The 24,808-nt window shown below is 37.1% G+C and overlaps 1 long non-coding RNA gene across 2 annotated transcripts in view; it reads left to right on the plus strand.

The window, feature by feature from the left end:
• The window catches only part of LOC113932859, a 198,108-nt gene that overhangs the window by 75,585 nt on the left and 97,715 nt on the right, over positions 1-24,808 (plus strand). Inside the window, exon 2 of one of the 2 annotated variants that reach the window (XR_003523149.2) lies at positions 20,805-20,964. The exons of the other annotated variant lie outside the window; for it this stretch is intronic. This is a non-coding gene — a long non-coding RNA (uncharacterized LOC113932859). The remainder of the gene's footprint in view (positions 1-20,804; positions 20,965-24,808) is intronic. 2 annotated transcript variants of the gene reach the window in all.

Below are 24,808 nucleotides of genomic sequence, written 5' to 3' on the forward strand. Positions count from 1 at the left end.
TAAAGATTTCAAATAAAAAAATATTTGTTTCAGCAGTGGTAGTCCCAACCTTCCTTGAGAAAGGGGCAGGATCACTGGTAGGTGAAGTGTTCATAAGAAGGGGTCTGCTTGGGGTAATTGAATCTATTTTAGGAACTTCTGTCTGTTTTATTATTACCCAGAGGTTGGGTCAAGGAAAGCAATTTTATTATAGGTAACTGAATTTTGCTATTTTCTACTAAAGGAACATATTGAGGCAATTAAATAGATATATAAAATAGCTGAGAAACCAGTCAAAATGAAAAAAAAATTCGCTGAAGACTAGGGAAAACAGCCTTCTTCATTGCCAAATAGTTTTAAGTGTTATAGAATAAAGGGCATTGAAAGCATTTCCTTTATAATCAACAGCTGCTTGCTGAAATCAAACTTTGTGTATACACAGAAAGCATTTGCCATGGTCCTTGTGGGTAGAATAATAGTCAAAATGATCCTAATAATTGAAATGAAGTAGGCTGTACAGTTCCCAACTGCCACAACAAAAACATTTTGGAAAATTGGATCACTCACACAAGCTAAAACATGTAGCAATTTGTTTTTATGGAAATTACATTTATAAACTTGGCAATAAACTGAAAGCAAGGTCCTAGCCTAGACCTCTCTTCCAGATTTAACATATCCAAGTAAATTAACCTATTGAAAATTCTTCAATTTTTCAAACTGGTTCACTTAAGAAGTTGTAAAAGGCTTTATTAAAGAACATTTTGTAAGGCTTAAGTTATTGAAGAGACTATATAATTCATTACCCTGTGGCCACATTTCCAAATATAGTTAAGAAGGGGCAGACCTACCATCACAATTTAATATGTATAATTGGGGGAAAGGAATAATTTCACACATATATGAAAGTGCTGCCGGAATATTTATCAAGGAAGCTAGAATTATGAAACTTATTTTACAATATATTATGAAACTTATTTTACAATAGTTTTTTCATATGATTTCTTATTCTGGATTTATATTTATTTATTTTTAAAGATTTAATTTATTTGAGAGAGAGAGGACATGAGCTAGGGGTGGGAGGCAGAGGGAGAGGGAGAAGCAGACTCCCCATTGAGCAGGGAGCCCAATGTGGGACTCACACACAGTATAGACTATTTAAGTGTGAAGATGCTGGGATAATATTAATTGGGGACCTTAAGTTTCTTTTATAATGGTAGAGAGTTGTGAGAAAAAGATGAGCAGTTATGGAAGACAGATGCTACGTTTTCTTTGCAAATGCAAATAATAGTGTGGTTAAATTTTTTAAAAATATTTATTTGAGAGAGAGCACAAGCAGGGGGGAGGGGCTGAGGGAGAAGGAGAAGCAGACTTCCTGCTGAACAGGAAGCCCAAAGTGGGGGCTTGATCCCGGGATCCCGAGATTATGACCTGAGCCGAAGGCAGACACTTAACCACCTGAGCCACCCAGATGCCCCCTAGATTTATATTTAAAAGATATTTCTTTTTCCCTTTTTATTCTGATTGATCACATTACTTATTTGAAATTACAAAATTGGGGTTATAACTGAGGCTTTAAGTAGTATTTACATTCAAAAATGATCTATTTACTCATAAGATATGTAGGTCATTGTGCTTGGTTGGCACAGGAAATGTTGTGATGAATAAGGCAGGTACAGTCCTCTCATCAGGGGGCCTACAGTTTAGTTTTGAAAATAATTGCAATTCTGTTATATAACTGAAAGAAATTTAGAGTGTTCAGGAAGGCCATATCAGGAATACCTACCTAATCAAGGCAATTTTTAGTGGTATTGGTCTTTAGGTAGTAAAATTAGCATTGGCTAAGAAAGATTAAAAAATTTAAAAGCAAACAAAACAAACTATTAGACAAGGAGTAAGAAGACTTGACTCAACAATTAATATTTGTTTTGTTAAAATCATTACATTTAATCTCTCTGAGCTTCCATTGTCCTATTTCTGGTATGTGGGTAGGAATAGGTGTCTATCATTTTCCAGTATAATTTATAATTCTCCAATATTACATTTTTAAGAATCAAAGTCTTGTGAAAGGGAGAGGGTGGAGGATCATAGATATCTTCTTTGATCATGTCATACAGGTGCTAAATTTTTTTGCATAAAAAAGACTTCATTCAGAACAAAACCTGTCTAGAGTGGTGGATCACAACTCTTTTCTAGTCCAACATAAATAAGAGATAGAAGGATTCTCATGAGTCACTGTGACCCACTTTTATTGTGATTCTCCCATTTCACTCACCTAATTTTTAGAAAGGTGTTTCAGAACCTGGTTTGAAAGGATATTTATAATTTGAAAAGACATCCTACACAACTCTTCCTCTTTTCTTCCCCTCATTCTGACCTGAGAATTATTTCCTGAAGTTGGATGTACAGAGTATTCTCCTTTGGCCACCCCTAATCCACTCTTCTCCTGTTTGTTCTGTACCTTGCAAGTGTGAACTCTGAGAACCGAATCAACCAGGCTCTCTACCCCGTGTTTCCCATGGGTCTTTGCCTATAGTCATTGAGAGGGGATCCGAGGACAACGTGGGAAAGATGTGGGGTACCTGTTCCCCTCACTCCATTCTTGCTGGGCTGGCGCGTGCCAGTGTCTGGCTCTGTGCTCTCCCTGAGGGTTCTCTCAAGTGGCCACTTTCCTGTAGCTACAACCCTCTCTGGGTCTTGCACATGTGCAGAGGACAGGCAACAGGAAGACACAAGAAGACAGCCATCAGCCCCTGAGGAAAGAGGCCCAGAACAGCTATCTCTTTCACAGCCCTCAGATGGAACTAAGTCTGCTTACACTTTGATCTCAGACTTCTGTCTTTCAGCCACTGTGAGAACATGAATTTATTTTGTTTCAGCCATCCAGTCTGTGGTGGTCAATAAGCTAATACAGATTCTCCCTTCCTTGCACCCTCAGATCTGGGAATAGTAACTGCTTTCTGTCATTGGTTTCCTTAATCCTGCATATGGATTTGTAAATATTCTCTTCATGCTTTCTTCAGGGAAATGGAATCTCAACATTCTCCGAGGAAATGGGAAAGGAAAAGAATCTTTACAATGTGCCATTTTCTCCTGCTAATACCTTGCCTGAAATATAAAAATTGATTCTGAGACATACTTTTCTGTAGCACTTTTTTCTTTATTCCCATCTTTCAATATCTCTTTTTATTATCTTTATCTTTTCCACTAAGGAAAAAATGGCTTTTTAGTAAAATATGTCAAGTATATGATTCACAGTAGGTATTATTATCAACATAATAAATATTAACCAGTGACACAAATAACAAGCAGCAGTGTCACAAAATTCCAGTTAATCAGAGGGGAAGATGTTTTTGTTTTTAAAGATTTTTATTTATTTATTCATGAGAGGCAGAGAGAGAGAAAGGCAGAGGGAGAAGCAGGCTCCCAAGGAGCAGGGAACCCGACACGGGACTCAATCCCAGGACCCTGGGATCATGACCTGAGCCGAAGGCAGACGCCCAACCATCTGAGCCACCCAGGTGCCCTGGGGAAGATGTTTTTGGATAATGGATCCTTCCTAAACCACTGAAGCTAAAATTCCAGTTCTCTCAGTATTGCTCACACCTCTTTCTTGAGTCCAGAAGTACAATAAGTCAACTCAAAATCAAATGAAACAAATAGGGCGCCTGGGTGGCTCAGATGGTTGGGCGTCTGCCTTCGGCTGAGGTCATGATCCCAGGGTCCTGGGATCGAGTCCCGCATCGGGCTCCCTGCTCCTTGGGAGCCTTCTTCTCCCTCTGCTTCTCTCTCTCTCTCTCTCTCTCCCTCTGTCTCTTATGAATAAATAAATAAAATCTTTAAAAAAAATGAAACAAATAACACAGGACTATAGAAAACAGATATAAATTGGCTATCATCATGTATTAATGGTTAAGAGCAGAGAGTTCTATAAAAATATTAAATATTCTGTGAGATTCTAACACTAGCTTTGAGGAGACCAAAGACTTAAGTTGTAATTTAGTGAAACTGCCATTTATAAATCCTTGACATGGATTGTCTTTGTTTTGAAATTGGGGAATGGATTCTGAAGCTGGATTATTGGATTACTTGAAGACAACAAAATAAAATAGACAAAACAAATGGTTGAAATGCATGTAAGCAGTATGAACAAATTTGTTAGAATAGTTCTTACCCTTTGATCAGAAAAATATAGCCCTTTTAACTCCCAAAATAATAAGACAATGAGTTCTCCAGGGTTTATTTTTGATAGATATTTATACAAAAAGAAAGGAGGTAAAATTCCATTATGTCTAAGATCTTTCAGGGAAAAAAAATAGTGTCTTTTTTTAAACTAACAACTTATTGTTAAAACTGAAGTTGAGTTAGGCTAATGAATATATCTGGGAAGACTGTTGAACAACCACAGCATACAACATGTACATGTTTGGATGTTCTGGGAGAATGTACGATAACCTAAGGTTGCTTGAAAATTGAGTAGAAGGCCTCAAAATACCTGAATACATTCATAATAAAAAAAAAACAAGAAAAAGTTTTCAAAACCTTGTTACTTTCCTAGAGAAAAGCTTTGTGATACGTATAACCTACAGTTCTCTTTTTTTTTTTCTAATTTTAACAAATCACATTTACTCAAAGCAAGGAGTCCTAAATTTCTTATATTTCCTAGAAGAATTTCTCATTCTATTACTCTGTTGCAGTGAATGAATAAAGGGTGTGACCTAGTTAAATGCTCAGTTTGAGTGAGTAAATGACATTTCACAAAAACTGATTAAAAGTTGTGAATAAAAGGAAAAATGACCACATAGAAATTGCAATATCAAACTTTCTACCTTATTTTTAGATTTTGGAAAATTAAACATGTTTTCTGGATCATTTACTTATTTGGATTCTTTTTTATTATAGTTGAAGTAAAAGCATGTAATCTGTATGTTATTTGCTGCCTGACGTTGCCTACAAAAGTAAAGACTTCTGAGAATAGCTGTAGTAAATAGGATTTTGAATATTAAAATAAACTTAGTTAAATTTAAAGCAAATATTTATTAAAACATTGTATCAAAACTTTGCACTGATATTTACTAAAGGTAGTATGAGAGACTTGATTAACTTAAGATTTCTCTCATTAAAGAAATAAACTCTTGGGAAAATAAAAAAGAATTCTTTAAGATATATTGATGAGCTTACAAAAATAAGTTAAAAACCCAAAGTGTTTATTACTTACCACTACAAAAGCAAAAGATGAAAATAACAGAGCAGTGGGCATTTCGAGCCCGGCATCAGACTCCGTGCTCAACGAGGAGCCTGCTTCTCCCTCTCCCTCTGCTGTTCCTCCCTCCCCCTGCTTGCGCTCTCTTACTCTCTCTCAAATAAATAAATACAATCTTAAAAAAAGAAATTACAGATGAATTATTCATCAACAATAATGAATAAAACACATGTGAAACTCAGGTAGACCCCAGAGCAAGTAATACACTAAGGGATATTTTTAATAATACAGAAAAGGACAGTTGTAGAAAAGAATAAAGTTTAGTAATCTTGTCATCCACATTTAAAATGTACAAAAAGAATATAGCATTATAATCAATGAAATAACAAATAATGATAATAATAACAGAAAAATAATGGTAGAGGAAGTGAAAATCAAAAGAAGACAGAGGAGGAAAGATGAGGGGAAGGAAGGCAGCCTACAAGGTGGGAGGGAACCACAATAAACTAGAAGAGGTAGGCAAGGATGAAGGGGCAGTGGTGGGGTTCAGGAGATAGACTGTATGGGGAGTGGAGGACAGGCAAAGAGCTAGAATACAAAAATGTCACACAGGTAGCTGAAAGGACTTGTTTCTGTTCATAAATTGAGAGGTAGGTATAATGATTCATATCCTCATATTATGATACATGTAATCTTATTTGGTTCTTTCATTAAACAATAAATATGTACTAGAAGTAGGAGGACTTCCAGTTCCTGTCACAACAGATCAATGAATGTTGGACTGATCGACCCATGGTAAACAGATAGGAAGTGAAACAAAACATATGAAGAACTATGTTTTAGCCATTGGGCAATTGGCCTGCCAGGATTCTGACCAGTGAGAGAAGACTCCACACTCTGCATATGCTGCATATTCATCTTGTTTTTCTACCTAAAGGCACAGGGTGATGGGGTCCAGAAAACAGTGATCCCACTGAGGAGAAGGAAAAAAAAGAGAAAACTAAAGGAGAAAAAGCCCTGAAGTCTGCACAGGGGTCTCTTGAGTTTTGACCAACTGTTAGGCTGCATATGTGCACAGAGTCTTTTGTATATTTATGTACAAGTACATATGTGTGCATAAAAAAGACTTTAAAAAAGAAATGTAAAAAATATTTATTAAAAAATTAAATTTGTACAAAAATATAATTAAAGTAAACACAAATACTGAGTTATTGGAAGGAAGCATTCAGTATTTGGAGATACAGTTCTCCACATTAATCTGTAAATCTAATTCAATCTCCATGAAGACCTTAGAGATATTTTTAAAAATTTGACAAAATGACTCTACACTTCATTCATAAGGGGAAATACATCTAAAAATCAAGAACATTTTTGGATCAAAGTAATGTTGGTGCCATTTGACAGTGGGGTCAAGAATATTCAGTGGGGAAAGGATAAGTTTTTCAATATTTAGTGTTGGGAAAAGTGGATAACCACATCCAGAAAAATAAAATTGTTCCCCTAATTATACCACCCACAAAAATTAACTTTAAAGACTTAAACATAAGATCTAAAATCATAAAATTCCTGGAAGAAAAGATAGGGGAAGACTTCCTTGACATTGGTCTTGGCACTGATTTTTTTTTTTTTTTATATGACACCAAAAACACAAGCAACAAAAACAAAAATCAAAAAGTGGGGCTACATCAAGCTAGAAAGCTTCTGCACAGCAAAAGAAACAATCAACAAAATAAAAAAGCAACTTATGAGAAAATATTTGCAAACCATATATCAGATCAGGGGTTAAAATACCAAAATATAAAAAGAACTCATACAACTCAATAACAAGAAAACAACACAATTAAAAAATGGGAAGAGAATTGAACAGACTTTTTTCCAAAGAAGACATCCATATGGCCCACTATCACTGCAATTATTTAATATTTTACTGTCAAATTTAGCCAATGTGGTTGGGCAAGACAAAGTTAACTAGACTTACAAAAAAATTAAAGAGTTCAAACTTTCTATAGTTGCACCTTAGACGATTGGATACCTAGGAAATCAAAGAGTGTGGTAGGGTGAATAATCATCCTTATATATGCCCATGTCCTAATCTCTGGAATGTCCCAATACATGACCTTCCTGGCAAAGGGACTTTACAGATGTGATTTACTTAAGGAACTTGAGTTGGGGAGATAATCTTGGGTAATCTGGGTGGGCTTAACATAATTACAAGGGTCCTTATTGGAGGACATAGGAAGTATCAGAATCAGATAGGTGATGTGACAGTGGAGCAGAAGTACGGAGAGAAAGGGATTTGAAGATGCTCTCCTGCTGGCTTGATGATGGAGGAAGGGGGTTGTGAGCCAAAGAACGCAGGCAGCCTCTGGAAGCTAAAATAGGCAAGGAAACAGATTCTCCTCTAGAGCCTCCAGAAAAACCCAGTCCTGTCAGCACCTGGGTTTTAGTCCAGTAAAACTGATTCAGACTTTTGACCTTCAGAATTGTAAAGAGGATATATTTGTGTTATTTTAAGCCACTAAGTTTATGGTAGTTTATTGCATCATCAGTAGGAAACTAATATAAAGAGAATCTACTAGGGCGCCTGGGTGGCTCAGTCGTTAAGCGTCTGCCTTCGGCTCAGGTTATGATCCCAGGGTCCTGGGATCGAGTCCCACATCGGGATCCCTTCTTGGCGGGAAGCCTGCTTCTCCCTCTCCCACTCCCCCTGCTTGTGTTCCTGCTCTATCTCTCTCTCTCTGTCAAATAAATAAATAAAATATTAAAAAAAAGAGAATCTACTAAGCAACTACAATATAATACTTTTTTAAGTAACAGGATATAAAGGTAATCTCCAAAATAGGTAGTTATCATGTATGCAAATTATATTGAGATGGAAGACATTTTTAAGAATAAAAGTGATATTTTCCATAATAACACAAAAGAGAGTAATATTGTAAAAGCTGTGCAAAACCCCTATGATAAAATCTTTATAACAGAGAGTCCTAAAATAGACCTGAATGAATAGAAAGATCAGAAGCATCGCTTTATAAGTCAAGGTTGCATGTATTGGTTCTTTGAAACACATTTTGATGATTCTATTAATTTTCTGTACTTTCTGTAGTGTCCACTCAACTAGTGAGGAAACTCATGTATGTCTGTTATTGGCAGTACAGAATGTCAACCTGGCACTGTCTTTCTGCTCCAACATCTCTTTACTGTTAAATTCTCCATGTTTTAGCAGCTCAAGACACCTGAGTATCCACGTCCATTGACTTGGGAATTTTAATACCAGAAATGATCATAGTACCATGATTTAGAGTATATGTAGGGGGATGAGTGTTACAGTATTAGTTCTGCTCAAATGATACATCTCAACAAGTTGTGTAGAGTAGGGGCTGTTCCCAAGGGTGATAAATCACTAGATCTAGAGTACGTTTCTTAATGCCTTTTGTCTTCAGCTGTGAACTCTAGTTATAAGCTCAGAGAAGAGAAATATCACTTGTTGCCTTAAACCATTAGAACAGACACACAGACACAAACACAGGTACACATACCTTAATTTTACATGGGGGAAACTGAAGCTTGGAGAAGATTGCATAAGTTTTCTAAGGTAAAATATTTAATGAATGACAGGATTAGAATTTAGCTTGGGTCTACCAGGGGCAAAAGCTCATGTTTCAACCCCCCAACCACAATGCCTGAATTTACTATGTTCTTCCCAAATAATATCAATATGAAATATTTTTAATATTTTAGTGTTTTATTTTTTTATTATGTCATGTTTCAAATTCATATTTTCTCTCACTTTCATTGTGGTTTTATTCTTTTTTCATCTATTATTTTACTTTTGGTGGGCTCTTAGAACATCCTGCTTAAAGAGAGAGCTCAAGAGAACATGTATCAGAGAGAGAAAGAAAAAGATGGAGAGAGAGCTCTCTTAAAGGTTTCAAGATTGGGAAACTTTCATTTTCATGGTTTTAGGAGAGAAAATGGAGAAAAAAATGAATGTGAACACAAAAGAAATGTAGAAGGAAATGCAGTCTTAGAAAAAAGGTAGTATGAGATTACAGAGCCAAGAGAAGCAAGGGTTTCGCCTGGGTAAGGTGATCAATGATGTCAAAGGAGGATTAAAGTCAAACTGAAGGCAAAAATATCTTCATAAGAACAATGTGAGGTATCTTTAGTCAGTAATATTATTTACATTATCTGTATTGATTTTAGTATACCTTCCAGGTCCACTTTTCCAACTACCTTTCATCTATTTAATGCACTTTTGTCAGTAAGATTTTCTGAAAAATCATTCCAAGACTTCTCTGGGGTGACTTTATCTTCAATTGTGTTTGTGTTGGAGACACTAAAAGGAACGTGAAGGTGGTTACAGTCTCCTTATGGACTTATCACCAATGATTGAATTCTGTGATGCTTAATATTCCAAAATAGTCATCTCATGGTTTATGCTCATAATATTTTGTTGTCTTTAGATACATCAAATAAAAAGAGTTAATCTTCACAGGTGAAGAAATGGATATGACATTTTGCAAGTTTTACTTCTTAATATTCTGTAGTCTACTCATGGGATTCCAACAGTGTTTTGAAGAAGGAATGGAGAAAGACTGACCATTCCACACTCTCTGGGGTCTCTAAAGGTCATTTTTTTTTTAAATCAAAAGTGAAAGTACTGCATTTTAAGTGTTAGCTCATGAACGATGTCTGCTTACAGTAAGGCTGTTGAGGTCTCAGTGATGAGACATGAAAATATGAGCTGCTGAGTTGGTTGAGAGGACAAGATATAAATTCAGGTTCACTAAAACTTGTAAGAGCAGCAAAAATGCTGGTTTTAGTATGAAAAGCACAATGGGATTTCTTTTAGATAAACTGATAAGCTGCCTTTTTTGTGTTTGTAGTAAGGCAGATGTTTTTTTGAACAGATGCCCCACTTTCTGCTGAGCATGTTCTAAGGTTTTGCCTAAGTCGCTGACCAAAAGAGAACAAATTCCAGAGAGATTTGAATTAGTAAAAATAAATAAATTAAAAGAATTGTTCATTAAAAATAAAATGTTAAAATATGGAATGATTTCATTTTAGGAAAAAATGCATTTCTTTTTTTCTTGACATCTTTATTGAGATATATTTCAGATGTCCTATAATTCACTCACTTAAGTTGTACAATTCAATCATTTTTAGTATATTCACAGAATTGTGCCACTATGACCACTAAGTTCAGATTGTTTTAATTACCTCGGAAAGAAACTGTGTCCATTAGCAATCAAACCCTATTACCCACATTTCTTCCATTCATAGGCAGTCTCTAATCTACTTTCCTCGCTGTAGATTTGCTTATCCTCGACATTTCACGTAAATGGAATCATGTATTATATGGTCTTTAGTGACCTACTTTTTCACTCAGCATGATGTTTTGTTTTTTTTTTAAAGATTTTATTTATTTATTTGACAGACAGAGAGCACAAGTAGGAAGTGTGGCAGGCAGAGGGAGAGGGAGAAGCAGGCTCTCCGCTGAGCAGGGAGCCCGATCGGGGCTTGATCCGAGGAGCCCAGGATCATGACCTGAGCCGAAGGCAGCCGCTTAACCGACGGAGCCATCCAGGCTCCCCCAGCATGATGTTTTTAAGGATTATTCATGTTGTAGTGTGTATCAGCACTTCAATTCTTCCTTCCTTCCTTCATTATTTTTCAGAGAGGTGTAATTGACATACAACATAGTAGTTTCTGGTACAACATAATTTGGTATTTGTATATATTGCAAAATGATCACAGTAAGTCTAGTTACCATCCATCATTCCTTGTATTGCTGAATAATATTCCATTGTATGGTATACCAGCCACATTTTGTTTATCCATCAGGTGATGGACATTTGGACCGCTGCCACTTTTTGGACTATTATGAATAATGCTTCTATGAACAGTTGTATACAAGTTTTTGTTGAACATGTGTTTTTATTTCTCTTGGCTATATTACTAAGAGTGGAATTGCTGGGTCATATGGGTACTCCATGTTTAACATTCTGAGTTACTGCCAAACTGTTTTTCAATGTGGTTACATAAAAAGAAGGCACTTCTGATATTTAAAAATAATTCTGCAGTCTGCAAGATAAGTCAGCAGAGTTTAGCGGAAATTAAACAGAATGGGAAAACTCTGGATCTGGTCCCAGCTCTGCCACTAATTAGTTGTTTGACCTTAAGCAATTCATTTACATTCTCTAAAACCAAGTTTTTTCATTTGTAAAATGTGTGTTTCTTCAAACAAGCACAACTCTTGAATATAATTATAGCTACTTTACTTTTTTTTTTTTTTTTTTTTACCGTTTCTTCAAACTTGCTCCGAGGCCTAATTTTTCCCTTGGCCCCAAATGAAAAACTGAAGCAGACCCCATGACATCTCTGACTATTATGAGGTATTGTAAAGACTTCTGGTCACTTTTAGTCACAAAACATGGCTCAGTTCAGGAGTCAAATTGTCCATTTTTATATAATAATCCAAACTCTGAATGTGATATGAATTAGAGGCTTCTCCTAGTTTCCATTTAAATGAGGAGTGCTGTTGTTAGGGGTCCCTCATCCCCTAAGGGGATATCAAGGGGAGTGTGAGGAAAGGGGACCCGTGGAGTCCTTCTTTGCTGTGATCTACAGTTAATGATCTGACTTGAGGATTCTCTGAACTTGGAAGATGTTTAAAACTAACATTTTCTTCTGGTGATTTATGAGAGAGTATTATATTTGTGTTAGTTTGCTAGCACTGTTGTAACAAAGTATCGCAAACTGGGTAGCTTCACAACAGAAATTATTTTCTCACAGTTCTGGAGGCTAGAAGTCTGAGATAAGGTGGCAGCAGACTTAGTTCCTCTGAGGGCTCTGAGGGAGACTGACTGTTCCTTGCCTTTCTCCTAGCTTTTGGTGGTTTGCTGGCAATCTTTGACATTCTCTGGCTTGTAGATGTTTCACCCTGATCTCTGCCTGAGAAAATCTTCATTTTCACATGGCATTTATCCTGTACCTATGTCTCTATGTCCCCATTTATATATATATATATATATGCACACCAGTTATATTGGATTAAGACATTCACTAATGACCTCATTTTAACTTGATTGCCTCTGTGAAGACTCTGTCCCAGTAAGAGAACATCCTAAGGTACTGGGGCTTAGGACTCCCACACATACTTTTTTACGGGGGCACATTTCTACTCATAATAATTACAAAATAGATGTCCCTTTCTTGTGAAAGGATTATTCTTCTGTGCCCTTTGCCATATAACTTCATAGTAATTCCCAGCAGGCACTTCACCCAGTGGCTTTGAGCTTGGCTCTACTGTTGGCTTTTACCTTTGGAAGGTGAAGATGTGACCATGTCAAGAGTTCCAAGTAGGGGCTTCACAGAACAGGTATGTTTCTGCTCATCCCCTGGAGATTTGACTGCCATGCAAATAGCACACCCTTCATATTGCTTCTCTTCCAATTTAGATTCTTGAATGACAAGACACATGGATAGAAGAACTTCTGAGCTCTCATAGTCCATCCAAGCTGCAGCTATCACGTAACAAGAATGAGAAATATGTTTTGTTATTATAAGCTATTCACATTTTAGGGCTATTACTTGCCACAGAAAAATGTGACTCACAGAGAGCTTTTGTTTGTTTTTGGAGATAACATCATCCATGGGACATCTCACCCATACCTCCTTAATTCAAGTAATGCATCTCTGCGTTGTTGTTGATTCCTTTCTCAGCCCCTATTCATTGATGGTATCACTGGTTTCTAACCTAGGTCTATGCTAGGCACTCATCTTTGATTGACAGTATTTAAGATCAACCTACGCTGCCCTCATTCTCTTTCTGGCCTATCTTTGCTGTGGAAAATGCACACACATTCTTTGCCAAGACAAACTTTGGAAATGAAAGACATTCAAAATATTTGGTTCTTTTGTGACTTGTTCACTAGCCAGCCCAGCCTAGGCAACTAGGTATTTTAGGCAAGCAGGAATCAGGCACCAGCCCAGTAGGTATCTCCAATCTTTAGGGAATGTATAGTAAGTGCTCCGTGTGTGTGTGTGTGTGTGTGTGTGTGTGTGTGTGTGTGTGTGTGTGTGTGGGTTGTTGTCTAATGAGTCTGTGGCAGCTGTGCATTTACGCAACTCAGATCTCTTTCAAAATACTTTACTGTGAGCATGATAGATGACTGACAGCTCCCCATTCCTCTTTCAGTCCGTAATGATGCTTGTATCAAGGCCCTACTTTTTCTGGTTGTTCCTGCACAGTGACTAAACAGAGTGAGGGTACTAGTGCTAGTCCATTACAGCCTGACAGGGAATTCCTACAATTAGGGTTGTGGGATAAAAGAACACCCAATTAAATTTGAATTTCAGATCAACAGTTAGTAATTTTTTACTATAGGTATGCATGTAATATTTGGGGATACATATACTAAAAACATATTTGTTGTTGATCTGAAATTTAAATTTAGCTGTGCGTTCTGTGTTTTTATTTGCTAAATCTACTTAATGACAGTAGTTGCTTAAGCACACCCCACCATGCTGGCTGAAAATTACTAAGAAATGTATGAACTCTACCTGTTCAGCCCTTCTTTACCTCTCCCCTTTCATAAGCGTCAGACCTACATCATAGTTTGAATGTTGCCCTGCCCGTTCCTGCTTGTTTCCCTTTATCCTTGACACTCATCCCCCATAAAAGCTCTGGCATGGCTAGTCCCATCCTGGAATCTACTCACATGACCTGAACTGATACACAGCACTTGATGAAACGTGTATCTTTATTTCTGCTGAAGATTCTATCTTAACTCTGTCCTTGTGGATATTGGACTGGATGATTGCTAACGTTCTTCCAGCCGTGTCTTATGATTCTGGGTTTCTTCTTAGGTAGACAGGCCACACTGTAAAAAATATTTCAATTTTACCATATAAAAATAAAAGTAAGACTTTCACTTGTTCAAGACTGATTTCTTACTCCTCTAGTCTTCCTCTGACATTCTATAGAAATTAGCTCTAGTGAAATGCTATAAATGGTAGTTAAATGAGGTGAGGAATTGGGTCACCTTTCTTCCACATCATAAAAGCTGCAAACTACGGACTGTGTTCTAGCTAGTGCATTCCTAACTGTGAATGCTGAAGTGGTAGAACTAAGATACTGAGTTTCTGTTATGTTGAACAGCTGCAATCTCCAGGCTTGAACTTCAGCCTGCTGGTCAAACTAGAGGCGAAACTGGCTCTTCTCCAATCGCACATCTCAAAAATCCCTGCTATGCAAGAGCCGGGTTCCTCTCTTGGAATCTATGTGCAGTCCTACTGAATACTAGTGCACTGGGCATATTGGAAGTGGACAATGGGGGACAGACACACTTTCTATTTTTTAAAATTCCATTGATATTCTCCAGTGAAAGATTTTCAGCAGGCTGAAAATGTGTTCTATCTGGCCATTGTCTTTGTGTTATTGAAATGGACACTATGTCTGGAGCATTTTTCTTGGCATCCAATATGGGATGCTGGAAACAAAATCAAGGGGCCAGAAGTCAAAGTCTACCTTAATTGGTATGGTGTCCTTGAGATGGTATAATATTTCTGTGGTACTATATAGTTCAGTAAAATGGGAATCATGAGGAAGGGGCACTAAACCCCATGAGCCATGTGATCTCCATCATCTTTACCTCTTGATAAAGGGAAAAACCCCTATGTAGAACAAGTGAACCACCAGAACTACCAGGTAGCCTTGCCCTTCAAATAATAATAATGATAATAACAACAACAACAACAACAACAATCACCACAACAATAATCACTATTATTTTATGAAACAATCATGATGAAAATGCTGTTGTCCCCAGTCCTACCTAAAAACACTAACCATTTGGTAAATAAGATATCAAGAATACTAGGGGAATATATGAACAATCTGAAGGGTGGGGATGAAGAGACTCCTGAAGTATGCCCCATATGTAGCAGATTAGAATGTTAAAGCAGTTGTACAATGGGGTGACCTCTGAGGAGTTGTCTCCTGGGACCCCATTATCAGGCAACACTATCATTGCCTCACTCAGATCTCTCTTACCAAGTAGTGCTTCCAGTCCTCTGCGGCTTGAGTGTTGGCTATAGATAGTTCACGGCTCTATTCTTCTTTTGAGAATTGTCCTTGACTAAAGGGAATAAATCACCGAGAAATGCTGGAGAGGTAAAGATCTCTTTCAGAGACAGCTCATGGTCAGTTACCAATAGACACCGATTATACAAGGTCACCTCCATTGCCTTGAGTTGGGACAACTCTGTTGTTCATAGTGGTTATTCATGCTCCATAATGCCCCATTAGATCAGGCTAAGGTTAGACTTCAACTGACTGTACCCATTTGCCCAGAATCTTTCTTGATTAAATCTGATTACCCATTCCTGTACTAGATTCAGCTGAGAGTAGTCTTTCCCTAAAGCATTTGCTCAAAAATCCTTGCCTCAAGCTTTGCTTCTAGAGAACCTGACCTAAGACAGAGAGGCTTATGCTCTCACAACAGATAAATGATGATATAGTGAAACAAGGCAGGTCAGTTATTTCTCAATTCATACTGCTCTTGAATCCCAGCCCCTCTTACCACCAGGATTGAGGTTGGTATTTACCCAATCATAAACCTTAAACATCTCCATTAATTCAAGGATCAGGATTGCTCTCTAGGAATCTGATGGCTGAAAGGCTCTGCCACATTCCTCTGTGCTGCTTCAGAAAGTAATGGGTTAACACATACCTGATATTGCTCCTGGGTCTATGATTTTCCCCTAATAAATACTGAGCCAGTAAGTTCAATAAGAATCATAGCTTATGTACCCTTGTTTGATCAACAGGAAATACCCCTGTAGCCACCAAGAAAAGGATAAAAATTGGAAAGAAAGTAACTGCGGAACTTCCAAACACTTCGCTTCTTTAAGAATAGATGGAAAGGTATTGTAGATTAGACTATGCATATTCTCATCGCTCTCAACAGTTTATGTTTATTAATGCAAAATCTTTTCCTGTCATTTTTTTTCCTTCTGCATTATCAGTTTGTCACATGCTGCTTAGCAAAATATTCAAGGTGCTAATACTCTGAATAAACAAGTGAGACAACTGAATTGGAATTTAAATCATTATTTCATGATTTCTCTAGAGTGGAAAACATGAGACTGGTTTTAGAAGTGTAAGTTTAGAGAGAGCAACTGGGACCTAAAACTTATGTTGAGCTTCCCTAATTAGGATCTGTGGACTTGTGGTGGAGATGCTTTAGTAAGCTTTGTCAAAGGCCTACTACTTCTCATGTGTATTTCAGACAGCCCCTGATATTTGGTTATGGATGAGTGTGTAATCTCTTTGTACCATGTTATACATGTCAATAAAAAGGAAGTTGGCCTCTCACAACGTGAACCTTGCGGCAGATGTGTCTTTTCTTCTTAGATTACACCTTCTTGCTCAACCACTTACTAGTCTTAGAGAATTGACTACATTTCTTTGTGTCAGAAATTTCCTCATTTGTAATATGGGGATAATAGTTTTTACCTTGAAGCATTATCAAGATTGAATTACACAACAAAATAAAACTCCTGGCACATAGGAATGGACTAATAAATTATACCTATTTTTATGTTTCCATTTGCTTTTTATTGTTTTCACTTACCTAAATTTTTGGCTTGGTTGAACAAATCAAAACCTACATGGCTGCTTCAGAATATTTTGATAAAATAATGAATGTTTAACATTTAACACCACTTTTCTCCTTCCTTTTTTATCATGTTCTTTTCAAATATTAAAAAAAATGATTTTTAGCATCTTAAATACTATATGTTAGCCCATAATTTTAACTCCCCTTACTGCAAGGAAAGAGAACTAACATTCTTTCTTTTTGTTTTTTTTTTAAGATTTTATTTATTTATTTGACAGAGAGAGAGAGAGAGAGAGAGAGAGAGAGAGTACAAGCAGGGGAAGCAGCAGGGAGAGGGAGAGGGGGAAACAGGCTCCTGCTGAGCAAGGACCCTGGGATCATGACCAGAGCCGAAGGCAGTCACGTAACCAACTGAGCTACCCAAGCGCCCCTGAACTAACATTCTTTTTTTAAAAAATAATTTATTTATTTATTTATCAGAGAGAAAGAGAGAGAGAGCACAAGCAGGGGGAGCAGCAGAGGGAGAGGGAGAAGCAGGCTCTCTGCCGAGCGGGAGTCCAATGCGGGACTTGATCCCAGGACCGTGGGATCATGACCTGAGCTGAAAGCAGATGCTCAACCGACTGAGCCACCCAGGTGCCCCTGAACTAACATACTTTGAACAGCTATTTTGAACAACTTTGAACAACTATTAAAGACTGATCTCAAAGTGAGATGAATTTATTTCATAGCTTTCCATTTCCATTTCTATTTCCAATTAAAAACATAACTTATCTGTAGAAAACTTTGGCAAATACAAGCACATTTGAAGGGAAAATGTAAGTTTCTCATAATCCCACTGGTCAATGCAGCCCTTTTTAGGCTGTATGTATATTTACTTTTAATTTTTAAAAGTAACATCATCTAATTGTAAGAGTAATTCATGTTCTATCTTGTTTACTGGTCTTTTATGCTGTTTAAATTTACTTTGTAACTACTGATTCTTTTTTTCCTTGGTCTATCACTATAACTGCCTTATGTCTTAGATGCCCTGGTATAAACAGAGTATAGCTGGGTTTGTTTTGTTAACATAATGTTCTAACTGAAGAATTGCATCCTGTTTGTACTCCGGGTAATTACTGACATATTTGGACCTATTTTTCCTAAGCGCATGTTGCACTGTCCTTTTACCCTTCCATCTCTTCCCTTCTCCTACCTTTTCCTTTGCTTTCTCATTCTTTTCTCTCTGTGCTCTGGTTTATTGATTGGGTTTCTCTTTCATGTCATTTTTTTTAACTACTCATGTGAAAATACACACTTGGTTTCTGGTATTTTGAATGTTACTCAAGTGATTTAAATGTGTATATTTTACATAACACTAAAAATTTAATCAGTAATTTTACTCCTTTATGCATAATTTTATTTACTAACTCTCCTTTATCATATATGATATCATTTTTCATAATTTTTAAAAATTAACTTGGTTTTATCCTCCAAATTAGACATTATTTTTACTCTGTGATTCAGCCAGTATTTTAAACATTCATATTTACCATTTCATTTCTTGGTTATTCATTCTTTCATGACAGATCTTCCAGTTGGAATCATTTTCTTTCTCTATATATATTTTTATAAAGAATTCCTCTAGGATGGCTTCAAGGTACTAAGTTCTTTCATGTTATTCTTTTGTCAGTGTCCCTGTGTAAATCTTATTTTGTTTTTATTTTTTGTTATATTTTTAAGATTTTATTTATTGAGAGAGAGAGAATGAGAGACAGAGAGCACGAGAGGGAGGAGGGTCAGAGGGAGAAGCAGACTCCGTGCTGGGCAGGGAGCCTGATGCGGGGCTCGATCCCAGGACCCTGGGATCATGACCTGAGCCGAAGGCAGATGCTTAATGACTGAGCCACCCAGGCGCCCCTAGATGTGGAATTTTTAGGATTCATTGGACTTCCTGAATCTGGGAATGGCATTTTGAATCACTTTTGGGAAAAATTCCAGTTTTCTATATCGTCTATTATTGCCTCTTTTCCATAATCTTTGCTGTCTTCTCTGGAACTCTGATTAGTTTATAGTATTAAGATTTTTCTTTCTACCTTGGGGTGTATTCTCTCAAAGATAAGAGAATAGTTCCTATTTTACAGTGCCATTTCTTTGCTGCATTTATTTTCCAGCCCACTAACACTCTCCTTAGCTATTCCTGTCTTCTGATTAAACAATTATTTGAATCTATATTTTTATGACAATTTTTTCATTTATATAATTATTTTTTAAAAAAGCCTGATTAATTTAAATTGAAGCTTTTTACTTGTAACTTTTTCAGTTTATTATATTATTTTTAAATCTAATAATTGTATTATACTTATTTTCTATCCTATATCTGGTAATTCTAATAACTGTCATCTGCAGTTTTGGATTTATAGAGTACCCACCTACAGCTCTCCTTGTGGAATCTTGCACATGACAGCCCCATTTGACTACTTAAAATCAGTGTGAGATTGTCAATTCATGCTTCTTGGATTTTAATTTTGGGGAATTCTTTGAGTTCTGAGTTTAAAGAGGGTTCATTCAGCGAGAATATGGGTTTGTTTTTGCTAGGCTCCTAGAGGCCAACACCAACCAAAGACCAATCTACAGAGTATTTTCCTCAAGATTTCACATGAGTAAGATGAGTTCTAGCCATAGCCTCTTGAATGGGAGTTTCTTCATAGAGTTTCTCAGGGAGAACTTTATTTCTGCTTTTCACTCTCCTTAGAGACTAGGTTGAGAAAAGAGAGGGTATTTCTGTACTCTTCCTTCACAGAAGATAGATAGATGGATACATGGGCAAGTTGGTAGGTAGGTGGATGGATGGATGGATGGATCGATTGATTGATGGATAAATAGCTTTATCTCTATTTTTTATATCTTTATCTGTTGTCTTTTGGGTTTTGATCATTATTTGAGAGAACTTTCAGATTACTTTGTTTTTATGTAGAAGTCTCTCTTCAAATCTCCCGATATATACAGTACTAAGGTTTTAACTCTTTTACCTCCAATCCCTTTTATGGTTTCTTAAGACCAAGGATCTAGGACTGCTATAAACACACTGAATTTTCTACTACTGAAATCTATTGAAAAGGATGAATGGTGCCCATTTATCTCCATTTGCTTGCCCACATCCATTCCTTGCCCTTCTTTATCCTTTGCTTTTCTTCAGACAGCAGACCATGTAGGAACTATATCATCCAAGTTTCTTGCACATTATCTCCTTCTTGGGTTCAGACAGTGGACCGATTGGCAGTGGTTCAGAATAATGGACAGCAGGATTCTTTCTTTTTGCATATTTCTTGCAGATCTGGGAATAGTGTTCCATTCTACATTTAAAACTCCTGCTTGGCAATGCTTCTTCCATGACCCTGAACTACTTTTACTCTTCTCTAACACCATTACCCCTTTTGCCTCTTCAGGCCCAAGGATGGAAATAGTGTGTCACTGTTGTCAGTCTCTAGATTCTTCATAGCCCTCTTTGTACCCTAAGCAAGAATCACGCTCCGAGACCAACAATCTACTTCATAGCCAATTTTGACTCCCTAAGCCCAACCAACTTTGATAACTAGTGTCTCCATTAAATCCTGTACCTTCAAGTGTTTCATCTGTTTCCTGATGGGATCCCTACTACTACAATATGAATATTCCAATTTTGTAGATGAGAGAAGTGAAGCTTATAAAAACTAAGTGGCTTTAGAAGAGAGCAGTGTGGTGGTTTACATGATTTCACCCTGGGTAAGCGGGGATCTGTGTTTCCCAGAGATCCCTTCCCAGAATATTTTTAGATGACAGTTGGCCCAATCAAAAGTTGCATGTGACTTGGAAAGCAGAAGCGAAGCAGTGTCCATTATTCTCCAGAGTTTGTGGTAGTTAGACATAACATGGGACAAATGCAGAAGTGCTTGGCAAGGCCAAATCTCATTCTTACTCTCTACTGGGTTGTGTGGTACTTTTTTCTGACTCCTGACTCCTTTGACAAATTATGGTTTCAGACCGACTGTGAGATGCTTTACTCCAAACTCAAAGCAGTTGCTACACAGAAGCAAAAACTTCTATTTTTCACTGTGAAGATGCCTGGAATAAAAGACCATAAGAAGAGAGAGGCCCAGCTATCACAACCATTCCAACCATACCACATGAGGGCTCAGTCTGGTGAGTGAGACCATTTTGTACCCATCAAGGCATCCAGATAACTGGTGCCTGGGGCCACATCAGTGATCCAGGCAAGACAACAGAAGAAACACATAATCAAATCTTGAGAAAAGTGCAGTATTGTTATTTTAAGCCACAAAATTTTGGGATTTTTTTTTAATGTAGGCTGTAGAAATTGGTATATGAAAGTGGTGTGTTACTGTAATAATAAAATTTTTTAAAAACCTAAAATATGTGACATTGACTTTGGGACTTGGTTAAGAGAAGAATCTAGAAGGGTGGTAAATAGGTTGCTACTGGAGACTAGAAATGTCCTGAGAAAACCATCTGAGGCTGGAGAAAAGGCAGTCTTTGTAATTTAGTGGCAGAAAAGTTGGCCAAAATGTTGCCTGGTAATTTGGAAGATTGAAACTAGTACGAACTGTTGGATCTGCCTAAGGAGGCTTCCGGGGAGAATGTTGAAATGCCAGCTGGCTTCTTTTCGTATCCTATGATCAGATATAGGAAGAAAGAGATGATATAAAAATAGAGCTATACATTCCAAACAGAGTTGGTGAAATAAGGACCAATACTTTCTGTGCTGGAAAATAAAATCGTCTCATTTCTAGTCTCCCAGCCAGCAAAACATCATCAAAGTAAAATGAAACTTAGGGCTACAAATGAAATAAAGGTGTGTTTATAAGACCTTCTGTTAATACTTACAAAAGATGTAAGGTGGTGTCAAGTAAACAGTGTCAGAACAGTAGCATCCAGAAAAATCTTCAGAGTGTTATCAAAACAACTTCTCATGTGCCCCAAATAGAATGAGGTTATCTCAGACACTTGAGCCCCAGTTAAACTGTTAGACATAATCCCAGGTGACAGGAGTTACATCTCAAGTGACAGTGGTAGAAGAGCTACCCAGATTTCCAGCACGCCCAATAGGCAGTGTGGTTTGTTATGCAGTAATTAATAACTAATACAAGCAGCTACTCATCATTTGTAACTGCATGTGTGATTTAATCATGATTCAATAATCTTTTTAAAATTTAATTTATAGCATGCTAAATAACAACAACTTACACTATTAGCCCACCGCAGAAAAAAAAAATATGTAACACCAAAGTATCTTGTATTTTCTTTTTGGGATTGGCAGATGAAATATACCCAGGGAGAGTTTGGAATTACATAAGAAGATGTGGTATCATTCCATGTAGAGTAAGGGAGGGCTAGATTGCATTTAGCTGGAAGCTCTCCATTGCTTGGGGGTATTACTTTTTATCTTCATTTTACCACTCTATCCTTTCTTTTTAAAGCCCCTCCCCAAAAATGTGTGTGTGTTCAATAATCTTTCAGAATAATAAAGTTAATCTGACCTCCAAACCCCATTTTAGAATTAGAAAATCTTCTTTCTCTTATTCCTAGGGTTAGTCTTTCTGGGACAATCTTACTCTTTAAAGGGCTTACAATGTTGGTATCAATTATTTTTCCTCAGCATTGTAGCATGAACCCCTCATCAGAGAGGGAGATTCATAATCACTGCCAGATGCCAGGGACCTGGGGTAAGTGCATATATTGCATATGCTAGTTCAAATCTGGAAGAGGCATATTTTGACCCAAACAACATATTCAAATTTTCTTCCTGTAGTTACTAACACAATCACCATCACTCCTCTTAGAGTAACAAAAAGCAGACCCCTGTCTCACTGCTGGGTCTCTGATTTAGGCAAGTCCCACACCTTTATCCCCACCTGAATTAAGGTCTCCTTGCCCTCTGTGGGCTCCTGTGTAGTGCTGGCCAGGCTCAGACTCGGAGTCACACATGACTGGCAGGTCGCCATCTTGAAAACATTCCCTGCTCAGTGCTGCCATTCTCCATGTTCTATCTGCCAGTGCTCTGAAACTGAGGATTTCTGTTGAAAACATTCATCCCATTTCTTGTCAGCCCTGCCCACAGCTGTGGTTTAGTAGTAATTTCTCATGGTGCAAAAGAGAAACAACAGTGGTCTCCTCTCTAGTGTTACTGAAGAATTGTTGCCTTCTAACAAGCCATGCTATTTAAAATCTAAATATCAGGGTTATTTTTTTACCTTCACAAACACAACTGTTATTTATGAAGCAGATCTGGAGTAATACGTAGCTTAAGCCTAGGGAGATGTCCAGCCTCTGTAGGAATCTGTTTCCTGAAACTTCTCTCTCTAACGTCCAGATTTCTTTTACCACATGGTAAGTCTTAGGGGCCCTTAGTTATCTAATTCTGCTGCTAAACATAGGCTGTGCCATTTCAGCTTGGCATATATAATCAAATACTATTGAAACTTAAAAGGGAAGAAATTAGAGTCTCTTTTTTTTTCTCAGATGGCATTTGGTCTATATGAAAATTTGCTCTTCTTAAGCAACACTTGTATTCTACAAATAAAGAGAACAGAAGTAATGTGGTCATTGTGAAGGAGATAAAAAATGGCAAAAGAAAGTATTCCTAGTAGATAGGCTGTCAAGTATCAAAATTGATTCATTTTCTCACAATACCTGGAAAGTTAGAGCCCACTTTAAGTGTTTTATGTTCTTTATGGGCTTAGGATTTTTCTATCTATATCTAAAATACAAGAGAAAGAGATTCTTCAAGAATCTTTTGAGGGTGGAAAGGATGATGGAAGGATTTCCTGTCATAAAACCTAGAGAGGACTGTGCTCTCTTTCTCTTTAAAACGATTCTGAACTGTCAATCTAACTTTTACTAAAACATTTTGGCAGCCATTTCCCTCAGCGTTGTCAAATGTGTCATTGATAATAGTTGTGCATCATAAAGGGGAAAAGGGATATTAAGAACTTAATTCTCAACACTTGTCACTTAGTGGTGTCATTGACAATTTAAAACAAGAGGTAGTCTGATTCCTCTGAACATGTAACCAAAAGTCTTAACAGAGTAATGAAGTATGTGATGGGGATATTTATTAAGGATCTATTATGTATTTGGTGCTTTTGTATTTCAAGTTCTCCACAATCCTTTGGGGACCAAATTAATTATCTTCCAGTTCCATAAGAAGGAACTGAGGCCCAAATAGGTCAAGTAAATTTCTCAAGGTTTCATATCTATCAGTGTCTCTTGGGACAGGTGCTCAGTTCAAGCTAACTCTAGAAGCAGTCTCTTCTCACTGAATCATGTTGCTTAGTACATGTTTGCGGAATGTGTAAAATGAGGGGGCATGAGTGTGCCATCTCTCTTCATAAAACCATAAGTAAATAACAAGTATGGTGATTAAGATTATCAGAAAATGGAGTGGTAGCTGAAATCCCTTAATGACAATATTATCATGTTATAATCTAGTGAATACTATAATAGTTTGGACTCTTGTGGGTAGGACTGCTGCTGCCAGCAAGACTATCATTTTATCCCCAACAGAAAATTATTTTTAAAAATGTGATGTGTTTATTGTAAAGCCCCTGGGCATATGTACAAGAACACAAACAGCATTTACATATCTATTATCTATTAACTGACACTACATTTGCCAGGCATTTGACACAATTAAGCAAATGCTTGACTGAACAGATGGGTCTTATAAGGATCCCTAAGGGCATGTCTGTATTAACTATGCCAAGGGGGGTTAATGCACCCATTTGACATCTGCGTGCATCTTCCCATCACCATATACACCACTGCTTTGCATGGTTGCAAATGGGTCCATTTTTGTCCCAGAGGACTAAACGTAAATGAATTGAGCTATTTCCAGTTTGTTCCATTTTTGTCTTCTGTTTGAAGTGTATCCCCAACAACAGTAGATTACCCACTGTGATTGTTTCTTGTATTCATTTACTTGAAAATGGCCTAATGTTTTTATTTGGTTTACTAGTGATGTCAAGGA

Source organism: Zalophus californianus, chromosome 10 (assembly GCF_009762305.2).
Source record: "Zalophus californianus isolate mZalCal1 chromosome 10, mZalCal1.pri.v2, whole genome shotgun sequence".
NCBI lineage: Eukaryota > Metazoa > Chordata > Mammalia > Carnivora > Otariidae > Zalophus > Zalophus californianus.